General features: G+C 45.0%; 1 protein-coding gene across 2 annotated transcripts in view; it reads left to right on the top strand.

Annotated features, from left to right (window-relative positions):
• SPATS1 (spermatogenesis associated serine rich 1) overlaps positions 1-12,797 on the top strand; it is a 150,701-nt gene that overhangs the window by 58,960 nt on the left and 78,944 nt on the right. The gene's annotated exons all lie outside the window — the stretch shown is intronic.

Raw genomic sequence — 12,797 nt, 5'->3', positions numbered from 1 at the left:
CTCACTATCCTTGGAAATTGTCCCTTCTATCTAGTGCAGCATGGTTGGTGTAGTGGCTAGCATTACTGCCCCAAAGCACTGAGGTACTGGCTTCAATTATCACTCTGTGGAGTTTGTATGTTCTCCCTATGTCTGCATGGGTTTCTTCCTGTTACCTCCCACATTCCATAAACATACTGGTAGTTTAAAAGGACTCTGACTAAACCCGGTTAGTTAAAAGGACTCTGACTAGAATTAACCTTAGAGTGTATATGTCGTAGGGTATACAGATTATTATTTATTACCAGTTATTTATGTAGCGCACACAAATTACAGAGAATATTTGCCCATTCACCTCAGTTTCTGCCCCAGCGGAGTTTACAATCTATCTTCCCTACCACATGTACACATTCACGCTAGGGTTAATTTTTGTCGGGAGCCAATTAACTTGCCAATATATTTTTGGCTTGTGGGAGGAAACCCACGCAAGCTCGGAGACAATATACAAACTCCACACAGTTGGGGCCATGGTGGGAGTTGAACCCATGACCTCAGTGATGTGAGGTAGTAACACTAACCAGTATACTATTCATACTGATTATAAGCTTCATTAGGACAAGGACTGGTGAGAATGACCCAATATTCTCTGCGCTGCGAAATATGTGTAACCTGTATAAATAATAGCTCTTCTCTCTCGCGTTTATGGGGTCATTCCGAGTTGATCGCAGCCAGCAACTTTTTGCTGCTGCTGCGATCAACTAATCCCCGCCTATGGGGGAGTGTATTTTAGCATAGCAGGGCTGCGATCGCTTGTGCAGCCCTGCTGTGTTTAAAAAGTTTCCTGCAAATCAAGACCAGCCCTGCAGCTACTTACCCTGTGCGACGCATCCAGCGATGAAGGTCCCGGTCCTGACGTCAGACATCCGCCCTCCGTTCGCCTGGACACGCCTGCGTTTTTCTTACCACTCCCCGAAAACGGCCTCCAACGGTGAGTATCCACCCCGAAACGCCTCTCCGCTGTCAATATTCTTCCGTCCAGCACTGCGTCTTTTTTTTTTCTGCTGGGCGCTCCATTGCCTGGCGACGTCACGCGTGCGCAATGCGCAGTTCCGACTCGTTCGCATTGCAGCGAAGAACTGCTGCGAACGAGTCGGAATGACTCCCTTACGCTCACTGTCCATGTGGGCAACACACTTTACTGGTACATTTTCTCTTCCTCTCTTGGCAGTCAAACCGGCAGTATTGCGCTGGGTACTACACCTTAGGAAATAAAGTGAATGGAGATCAAGTACCAGCCGACCAGCTCCTAGCTGTCATTTTTTCAAACCCAGCCTGTGACATGGCTGATTGGCTGATACTTTATCTCCATCCAAGCCTTAGCGCATGCGCAGTTCAGACCTGATCGGCTGCTGTGCGAAAATGCACAGCACCGATCAGGTCTGAATTAGCCCCAATGTTCTTATTGGCAAGCATATTACTTGGTAATTATACAACTAATCTTTTTTTTAGTACTGTTTAAAAAATAGTTATTTTGCACACAAAAGTCTTTTTTTTTCCTGTTTTCTCCTGACTAAAAAAACAAATCAATAAAAATGAACTGTTCTATAATCAATTTTAATTTTTATTAGAGATGAGCAGGTTCGGTTCCTCGGAATCCGAACCCGCCCGAACTTCATGTTTTTTTTCACGGGTCCGAGCGACTCGGATCTTCCCGCCTTGCTCGGTTAACCCGAGCGCGCCCAAACGTCATCATGACGCTGTCGGATTCTCGCGAGACTCGGATTCTATATAAGGAGCCGCGCGTCGCCGCCATTTTCACACGTGCATTGAGATTGATAGGGAGAGGACGTGGCTGGCGTCCTCTCCATTTAGATTAGAAGAGAGAGAGAGTGAGATTGATTTGAGACAGAGACACTTGATTTACTGGAGCTTAGGAGTACTGTAGAGAGTGCAGAGTTTAGTAGTGACTGACCACAGTGACCACCAGACAGTGCAGTTTTATTTAATATAATCCGTTCTCTGCCTGAAAAAAACGATACACAGTGACTCAGTCACATACCATATCAGTGTGCACTGCTCAGCCCAGTGTGCTGCATCATCTATGTATATATCTGACTGTGCTCACACAGCTTATAATTGTGGGGGAGACTGGGGAGCAGTGCCAGTTATAGGTTATAGCAGGAGCCAGGAGAACATATTATTAAAATTAAACAGTGCACACTTTTGCTGCAGGAGTGCCACTGCCAGTGTGACTGACCAGTGACCTGACCACACTGACCACCAGTATAGTTAGTAGTATACTATATTGTGATTGCCTGAAAAAGTTAAACACTCGTCGTGTGACTTGTGTGGTGTTTTTTTTTTAATTCTATAAAAAACTCATTCTGCTGACAGACAGTGTCCAGCAGGTCCGTCATTATATAATATATACCTGTCCGGCTGCAGTAGTGATATATATATATTTTTTATATCATTATTTATCATCCAGTCGCAGCAGACACAGTACGGTAGTTCACGGCTGTAGCTACCTCTGTGTCGGCACTCGGCAGTCCATCCATAATTGTATACCACCTACCCGTGGTTTTTTTTTCTTTCTTCTTTATACATACATACTACATCTCTTTATCAACCAGTCTATATTAGCAGCAGACACAGTACAGTAGTCCACGGCTGTAGCTACCTCTGTGTCGGCACTCGGCAGTCCATCCATAATTGTATACCACCTACCCGTGGTTTTTTTTTCTTTCTTCTTTATACATACATACTACATCTCTTTATCAACCAGTCTATATTAGCAGCAGACACAGTACAGTACGGTAGTCCACGGCTGTAGCTACCTCTGTGTCGGCACTCGGCAGTCCGTCCATAATTGTATACCACCTACCCGTGGTTTTTTTTTCTTTCTTCTTTATACATACATACTACATCTCTTTATCAACCAGTCTATATTAGCAGCAGACACAGTACAGTAGTCCACGGCTGTAGCTACCTCTGTGTCGGCACTCGGCAGTCCATCCATAATTGTATACCACCTACCCGTGGTTTTTTTTTCTTTCTTCTTTATACATACATACTACATCTCTTTATCAACCAGTCTATATTAGCAGCAGACACAGTACAGTACGGTAGTCCACGGCTGTAGCTACCTCTGTGTCGGCACTCGGCAGTCCGTCCATAATTGTATACCACCTACCCGTGGTTTTTTTTTCTTTCTTCTTTATACATACATACTACATCTCTTTATCAACCAGTCTATATTAGCAGCAGACACAGTACAGTAGTCCACGGCTGTAGCTACCTCTGTGTCGGCACTCGGCAGTCCATCCATAATTGTATACCACCTACCCGTGGTTTTTTTTTTCTTCTTTATACATACATACTACATCTCTTTATCAACCAGTCTATATTAGCAGCAGACACAGTACAGTACGGTAGTCCGCGGCTGTAGCTACCTCTGTGTCGGCTCTCGGCAGTCCGTCCATAATTGTATACCACCTACCCGTGTTTTTTTTTTCTTTCTTCTTTATACATACTACATCTCATTATCATCCAGTCTATATTAGCAGCAGACACAGTACGGTAGTCCACGGCTGTAGCTACCTCTGTGTCGGCACTCGGCAGTCCATCCATAATTGTATACCACCTACCCGTGGTTTTTTTTTCTTTCTTCTTTATACATACTACATCTCACTGCAGTGCCACTCCTAGATGGGCCCGGTGTTTGTGTCGGCCACTAGGGTCGCTTATCTTACTCACACAGTCAGCTACCTCATTGCGCCTCTTTTTTTCTTTGCGTCATGTGCTGTTTGGGGAGGGTTTTTTGGAAGGGACATCCTGCGTGACACTGCAGTGCCACTCCTAGATGGGCCCGGTGTTTGTGTCGGCCACTAGGGTCGCTTATCTTACTCACACAGCTACCTCATTGCGCCTCTTTTTTTCTTTGCGTCATGTGCTGTTTGGGGAGGGTTTTTTGGAAGGGACATCCTGCGTGACACTGCAGTGCCACTCCTAGATGGGCCCGGTGTTTGTGTCGGCCACTAGGGTCGCTTATCTTACTCACACAGCGACCTCGGTGCAAATTTTAGGACTAAAAATAATATTGTGAGGTGTGAGGTATTCAGAATAGACTGAAAATGAGTGTAAATTATGGTTTTTGAGGTTAATAATACTTTGGGATCAAAATGACCCCCAAATTCTATGATTTAAGCTGTTTTTTAGGGTTTTTTGAAAGAAACACCCGAATCCAAAACACACCCGAATCCGACAAAAAAAATTCGGTGAGGTTTTGCCAAAACGCGGTCGAACCCAAAACACGGCCGCGGAACCGAACCCAAAACCAAAACACAAAACCCGAAAAATTTCCGGCGCTCATCTCTAATTTTTATTACATTTGACATAGATTTTGTTATTAAAATGGAATCACATATCACCTAACTGAAATCTCTTATACTAATTTATTATTAATAGAATATGACATCATTCTTTAGACTGTGATTTTTATAGCGTACCTTCACTAAGGGGTATATTCAATTAGGGTCGGATCCATTCCGACATGCATTTGTCGGAATGGATCCGACAAGGACTATTCAAAGCCCATCTCAATTCGACTTTAAAAATGTCGACTTGAGGGGAGGGAGAGGGGGGAGAGCCGCGGGCAGACGGGTGACAGCAGCGCTGCAGGAGGATGTGGCACAGCCGCCAGACCTCACGGCAGCATCCACCCAGCTCCAGCAAGCGGGACCTCACTTGCTGGAGACGGGTGGGCGCTGCCGTGAGCGGCGGTTATTACACATCCTCCTTCTGCGCTGTGCTGTAGCGCTGCTGTCCCCTGTCTCCCCGCTGCTCTCCCCCTCTCAGGTCCCACATCTCAGTACAACTTTTTTTTGGCCCCGTTTCCCGCAGAAGTATGCGAATCAGCAGCTATACCGCCGATTCACGTACTATTCGACAAGTCGAATCCCCCGACTTGTCAAATAAAAATGCTCTGGACTGAATAGGTCGTAACCCCTTCCGACCTGAATAAGTCGAAAACTGCCGTCTTTTCGACAAGACGGCAGTTTCGACCTTAATTGAATATACCCCTTAGTCTCCCAAAGTACTAACATTAGATAGTAAAAGTCTGTTGAGCAAAATTAAAGTGAATTTTGTGTGCCAAGCACTGCGTATCTATTGGTTCTATTACTAGTGAATGGACCTGATTCAGACCTGATCGTTTTCGCACAGCGGACGATTATCCGCAATGCGCATGTAGTGATGAGCGGGTTCGGATCCTCGGGATCCGAACCCGCCCGAACTTCACCTTTTTTTTCACGGGTCCGAGCGATTCGGATCCTCCCGCCTTGCTCGGTTAACCCGAGCGCGCCCGAACGTCATCATCCCGCTGTCGGATTCTCGCGAGATTCGGATTCTATATAAGGAGCCGCGCGTCGCCGCCATTTTCACATGTGCATTGAGATTGATAGGGAGAGGACGTGGCTGGCGTCCTCTCCGTTATAGTAGAAAAAGACTGAGTATAAAGACTGAGTGACTTACTTATAATTGTGGGGAGGATTGGGGACGGGGAGCAGCTGTTAGGGAGTACAGTGCAGGGTTTTGATTATACCACCAGTGAGTTTAATCCTTTGTTTGTTTCTCTGCCTGAAAAAAACGCTCCACCATATCTGTGCTCACTCAGTGTGCTGCACTGCTGCATGATATATCTGTGCTGAGTGCACTGCTCACACTGCCTAATTGTGGGGACTGGGGAGCAGTTATAGCAAGAGTACAGTGCACAGTTTTGCTGACAGTGACCACCAGTCCAGTATACGTTTGTCTGCCTGAAAAACACTCCTGTCTGTGGTGGCTTTTTTTTCCTTCATACTAGTTTAGCAGTCTGCTGACAGTGTCCACCAGGTCCGTTATTATTTATTATACAGTATATTATATTTATTTTATATATATCTAGCAGTACGGTAGGCCACGGCTGTACCTACCTCTGTGTCGTCAGTGCACTCGTCGTCCATAAGTAATATAATACTATACTATCCATCCATCTACATTGTATACCTGTGGTGGCTTTTTTTTTCTTCATACTAGTTTAGCAGTCTGCTGACAGTGTCCACCAGGTCCGTTATTATATTATACAGTATATTATATATATATAAGCAGTACGGTAGGCCACGGCTGTACCTACCTCTGTGTCATCAGTGCACTCGTCGTCCATAAGTAATATAATACTATACTATCCATCCATCTACATTGTATACCTGTGGTTGCTTTTTTTTTCTTCATACTAGTTTAGCAGTCTGCTGACAGTGTCCACCAGGTCCGTTATTATATTCTACAGTATATTATATATATATAAGCAGTACAGTAGGCCACGGCTGTACCTACCTCTGTGTCGTCAGTGCACTCGTCGTCCATAAGTAATATAATACTATACTATCCATCCATCTACATTGTATACCTGTGGTGGCTTTTTTTTTCTTCATACTAGTTTAGCAGTCTGCTGACAGTGTCCACCAGGTCCGTTATTATATTCTACAGTATATTATATATATATAAGCAGTACGGTAGGCCACGGCTGTACCTACCTCTGTGTCGTCAGTGCACTCGTCGTCCATAAGTAATATAATACTATACTATCCATCCATCTACATTGTATACCTGTGGTGGCTTTTTTTTTCTTCATACTAGTTTAGCAGTCTGCTGACAGTGTCCACCAGGTCCGTTATACAGTATATTATATATATAAGCAGTACGGTAGGCCACGGCTGTACCTACCTCTGTGTCGTCAGTGCACTCGTCGTCCATAAGTAATATAATACTATACTATCCATCCATCTACATTGTATACCTGTGGTGGCTTTTTTTTCCTTCATACTAGTTTAGCAGTCTGCTGACAGTGTCCACCAGGTCCGTTATACAGTATATTATATATATAAGCAGTACGGTAGGCCACGGCTGTACCTACCTCTGTGTCGTCAGTGCACTCGTCGTCCATAAGTAATATAGTACTATACTATCCATCCATCTACATTGTATACCTGTGGTGGCTTTTTTTTTCTTCATACTAGTTTAGCAGTCTGCTGACAGTGTCCACCAGGTCCGTTATTATATTATACAGTATATTATATATATATATATATATATATAAGCAGTACGGTAGGCCACGGCTGTACCTACCTCTGTGTCGTCAGTGCACTCGTCGTCCATAAGTAATATAATACTATACTATCCATCCATCTACATTGTATACCTGTGGTGGCTTTTTTTTTCTTCATACTAGTTTAGCAGTCTACTGACAGTGTCCACCAGGTCCGTTATACAGTATATTATATATATAAGCAGTACGGTAGGCCACGGCTGTACCTACCTCTGTGTCGTCAGTGCACTCGTCGTCCATAAGTAATATAATACTATACTATCCATCCATCTACATTGTATACCTGTGGTGGCTTTTAGTTGTGCGCATTAAAATATGGAGAACAAAAATGTGGAGGTTAAAAAAATAGGGAAAGATCAAGATCCACTTCCACCTCGTGCTGAAGCTGCTGCCACTAGTCATGGCCGAGACGATGAAATGCCATCAACGTCGTCTGCCAAGGCCGATGCCCAATGTCATAGTACAGAGCATGTAAAATCCAAAACACAAAAGATCAGTAAAATGACCAAAAAATCAAAATTAAAAGCGTCTGAGGAGAAGCGTAAACTTGCCAATATGCCATTTATGACACGGAGTGGCAAGGAACGGCTGAGGCCCTGGCCTATGTTCATGGCTAGTGGTTCAGCTTCACATGAGGATGGAAGCACTCATCCTCTCGCTAGAAAAAAAAGACTTAAGCTGGCAAAAGCACAGCAAAGAACTGTGCGTTCTTCGAAATCCCAAATCCCAAAGGAGAGTCCAATTGTGTCGGTTGCGATGCCTGACCTTCCCAACACTGGACGGGAAGAGCTTGCGCCTTCCACCATTTGCACGCCCCCTGCAAGTGCTGGAAGGAGCACCCGCAGTCCAGTTCCTGATAGTTAAATTGAAGATGTCAGTGTTGAAGTACACCAGGATGAGGATATGGGTGTTGCTGGTGCTGGAAAGGAAATTGACAAGGAGGATTCTGATGGTGAGGTGGTTTGTTTAAGTCAGGCACCCGGGGAGACACCTGTTGTCCGTGGGAGGAATATGGCCATTGACATGCCTGGTCAAAATACCAAAAAAATCAGCTCTTCAGTGTGGAATTATTTCAACAGAAATGCGGACAACTGGTGTCAAGCCGTGTGTTGCCTTTGTCAAGCTGTAATAAGTAGGGGTAAGGACGTTAACCACCTCGGAACATCCTCCCTTATACGTCACCTGCAGCGCATTTATAATAAGTCAGTGACAAGTTCAAAAACTTTGGGCGACAGCGGAAGCAGTCCACTGACCAGTAAATCCCTTCCTCTTGTAACCAAGCTCGCGCAAACCACACCACCAACTCCCTCAGTGTCAATTTCCTCCTTACCCAGGAAAGCCAATAGTCCTGCAGGCGATGTCACTGGCAAGTCTGACGAGTCCTCTCCTGCCTGGGATTCCTCCGATGCATCCTTGAGTGTAACGCCTACTGCTGCTGGCGCTGCTGTTGTTGCTGCTGGGAGTCGATCGTCATCCCAGAGGGGAAGTCGGAAGACCACTTGTACTACTTCCAGTAAGCAATTGAATGTCCAACAGTCCTTTGCGAGGAAGATGAAATATCACAGCAGTCATCCTGTTGCAAAGCGGATAACTGAGGCCTTGACAACTATGTTGGTGTTAGACGTGCGTCCGGTATCCGCCGTTAGTTCACGGGGAACTAGACAATTGCTTGAGGTAGTGTGCCCCCGTTACCAAATACCATCTAGGTTCCACTTCTCTAGGCAGGCGATACCGAGAATGTACACGAACGTCAGAAAAAGAGTCACCAGTGTCCTAAAAAATGCAGTTGTACCCAATGTCCACTTAACCACGGACATGTGGACAAGTGGAGCAGGGCAGACTCAGGACTACATGACTGTGACAGCCCACTGGGTAGATGTATTGCCTCCCGCTGCAAGAACAGCAGCGGCGGCACCAGTAGCAGCATCTCGCAAACGCCAACTCGTTCCTAGGCAGGCTACGCTTTGTATCACCACTTTCCAGAATACGCACACAGCTGAAAACCTCTTACGGCAACTGAGGAAGATCATCGCAGAATGGCTTACCCCAGTTGGACTCTCCTGGGGATTTGTGGCATCAGACAACGCCAGCAATATTGTGCGTGCATTACATCTGGGCAAATTCCAGCACGTCCCATGTTTTGCACATACCTTGAATTTGGTGGTGCAGAATTATTTAAAAAACGACAGGGGCGTGCAAGAGATGCTGTCGGTGGCCAGAAGAATTGCGGGCCACTTTCGGCATACAGGCACCGCGTACAGAAGACTGGAGCACCACCAAAAACGCCTGAACCTGCCCTGCCATCATCTGAAGCAAGAGGTGGTAACGAGGTGGAATTCAACCCTCTATATGCTTCAGAGGATGGTGGAGCAGCAAAAGGCCATTCAAGCCTATACATCTGACCACGATATAGGCAAAGGAGGTGGAATGCACCTGTCTCAAGCACAGTGGAGAATGATTTCAACGTTGTGCAAGGTTCTGCAACCTTTTGAACTTGCCACATGTGAAGTAGAGATGAGCGGGTTCGGTTTCTCTGAATCCGAACCCGCCCGAACTTCATGTTTTTTTTCACGGGTCCGAGCGACTCGGATCTTCCCGCCTTGCTCGGTTAACCCGAGCGCGCCCGAACGTCATCATGACGCTGTCGGATTCTCGCGAGGCTCGGATTCTATCGCGAGACTCGGATTCTATATAAGGAGCCGCGCGTCGCCGCCATTTTCACACGTGCATTGAGATTGATAGGGAGAGGACGTGGCAGGCGTCCTCTCCATTTAGATTAGGGTTGAGAGAGAGAGAGAGAGATTGACCTGAGGCTGTGATACTGTAGAAGAGAGTGCAGAGTTTAGTGACTGACGACCACAGTGACCACCAGACAGTGCAGTTGTTTGTTTTATTTAATATATCCGTTCTCTGCCTGAAAAAAACGATACACACAGTGACTCAGTCACATACCATATCTGTGTGCACTGCTCAGCCCAGTGTGCTGCATCAATGTATATATATATATCTGACTGTGCTCAGCTCACACAGCTTATAATTGTGGGGGAGACTGGGGAGCACTGCAGTGCCAGTTATAGGTTATAGCAGGAGCCAGGAGTACATAATATTATATTAAAATTAAACAGTGCACACTTTTGCTGCAGGAGTGCCACTGCCAGTGTGACTAGTGACCAGTGACCTGACCACCAGTATATATAATATTAGTAGTATACTATCTCTTTATCAACCAGTCTATATTAGCAGCAGACACAGTACAGTGCGGTAGTTCACGGCTGTGGCTACCTCTGTGTCGGCACTCGGCAGCCCGTCCATAATTGTATATACCACCTAACCGTGTTTTTTTTTTCTTTCTTTACAGTCATACTAGTTACGAGTATACTATCTCTTTATCAACCAGTCTATATTAGCAGCAGACACAGTACAGTGCGGTAGTTCACGGCTGTGGCTACCTCTGTGTCGGCACTCGGCAGCCCGTCCATAATTGTATATACCACCTAACCGTGGTTTTTTTTTCTTTCTTTATACATACATACTAGTTACGAGTATACTATCTCTTTATCAACCAGTCTATATTAGCAGCAGACACAGTACAGTGCGGTAGTTCACGGCTGTGGCTACCTCTGTGTCGGCACTCGGCAGCCCGTCCATAATTGTATATACCACCTAACCGTGGTTTTTTTTTCTTTCTTTATACATACATACTAGTTACGAGTATACTATCTCTTTATCAACCAGTCTATATATTAGCAGCAGACACAGTACAGTGCGGTAGTTCACGGCTGTGGCTACCTCTGTGTCGGCACTCGGCAGCCCGTCCATAATTGTATATACCACCTAACCGTGGTTTTTTTTTCTTTCTTTATACATACATACTAGTTACGAGTATACTATCTCTTTATCAACCAGTCTATATATTAGCAGCAGACACAGTACAGTGCGGTAGTTCACGGCTGTGGCTACCTCTGTGTCGGCACTCGGCAGCCCGTCCATAATTGTATATACCACCTAACCGTGGTTTTTTTTTCTTTCTTTATACATACATACTAGTTACGAGTATACTATCTCTTTATCAACCAGTCTATATTAGCAGCAGACACAGTACAGTGCGGTAGTTCACGGCTGTGGCTACCTCTGTGTCGGCACTCGGCAGCCCGTCCATAATTGTATATACCACCTAACCGTGGTTTTTTTTTCTTTCTTTATACATACATACTAGTTACGAGTATACTATCTCTTTATCAACCAGTCTATATATTAGCAGCAGACACAGTACAGTGCGGTAGTTCACGGCTGTGGCTACCTCTGTGTCGGCACTCGGCAGCCCGTCCATAATTGTATATACCACCTAACCGTGGTTTTTTTTTCTTTCTTTATAGTCATACTAGTTACGAGTATACTATCTCTTTATCAACCAGTCTATATTAGCAGCAGACACAGTACAGTGCGGTAGTTCACGGCTGTGGCTACCTCTGTGTCGGCACTCGGCAGCCCGTCCATAATTGTATATACCACCTAACCGTGGTTTTTTTTTCTTTCTTTATACATACATACTAGTTACGAGTATACTATCTCTTTATCAACCAGTCTATATTAGCAGCAGACACAGTACAGTGCGGTAGTTCACGGCTGTGGCTACCTCTGTGTCGGCACTCGGCAGCCCGTCCATAATTGTATATACCACCTAACCGTGGTTTTTTTTTCTTTCTTTATACATACATACTAGTTACGAGTATACTATCTCTTTATCAACCAGTCTATATATTAGCAGCAGACACAGTACAGTGCGGTAGTTCACGGCTGTGGCTACCTCTGTGTCGGCACTCGGCAGCCCGTCCATAATTGTATATACCACCTAACCGTGGTTTTTTTTTCTTTCTTTATACATACATACTAGTTACGAGTATACTATCTCTTTATCAACCAGTCTATATATTAGCAGCAGACACAGTACAGTGCGGTAGTTCACGGCTGTGGCTACCTCTGTGTCAGCACTCGGCAGCCCGTCCATAATTGTATATACAGTACCACCTAACCGTGGTTTTTTTTTCTTTCTTTATACATACATACTAGTTACGAGTATACTATCTCTTTATCAACCAGTCTATATTAGCAGCAGACACAGTACAGTGCGGTAGTTCACGGCTGTGGCTACCTCTGTGTCGGCACTCGGCAGCCCGTCCATAATTGTATATACCACCTAACCGTGGTTTTTTTTTCTTTCTTTATACATACATACTAGTTACGAGTATACTATCTCTTTATCAACCAGTCTATATATTAGCAGCAGACACAGTACAGTGCGGTAGTTCACGGCTGTGGCTACCTCTGTGTCGGCACTCGGCAGCCCGTCCATAATTGTATATACCACCTAACCGTGGTTTTTTTTTCTTTCTTTATAGTCATACTAGTTACGAGTATACTATCTATTTATCAACCAGTCTATATTAGCAGCAGACACAGTACAGTGCGGTAGTTCACGGCTGTGGCTACCTCTGTGTCGGCACTCGGCAGCCCGTCCATAATTGTATATACCACCTAACCGTGGTTTTTTTTTCTTTCTTTATACATACATACTAGTTACGAGTATACTATCTCTTTATCAACCAGTCTATATATTAGCAGCAGACACAGTACAGTGCGGTAGTTCACGGCTGTGGCTACCTCTGTGTCGGCA

Source organism: Pseudophryne corroboree, chromosome 4 (genome assembly GCF_028390025.1).
Source record: "Pseudophryne corroboree isolate aPseCor3 chromosome 4, aPseCor3.hap2, whole genome shotgun sequence".
Taxonomy (NCBI): domain Eukaryota; kingdom Metazoa; phylum Chordata; class Amphibia; order Anura; family Myobatrachidae; genus Pseudophryne; species Pseudophryne corroboree.
Note: the sequence above shows the minus strand (reverse complement) of the source record. Positions and strands in the feature narration are given on the sequence as shown.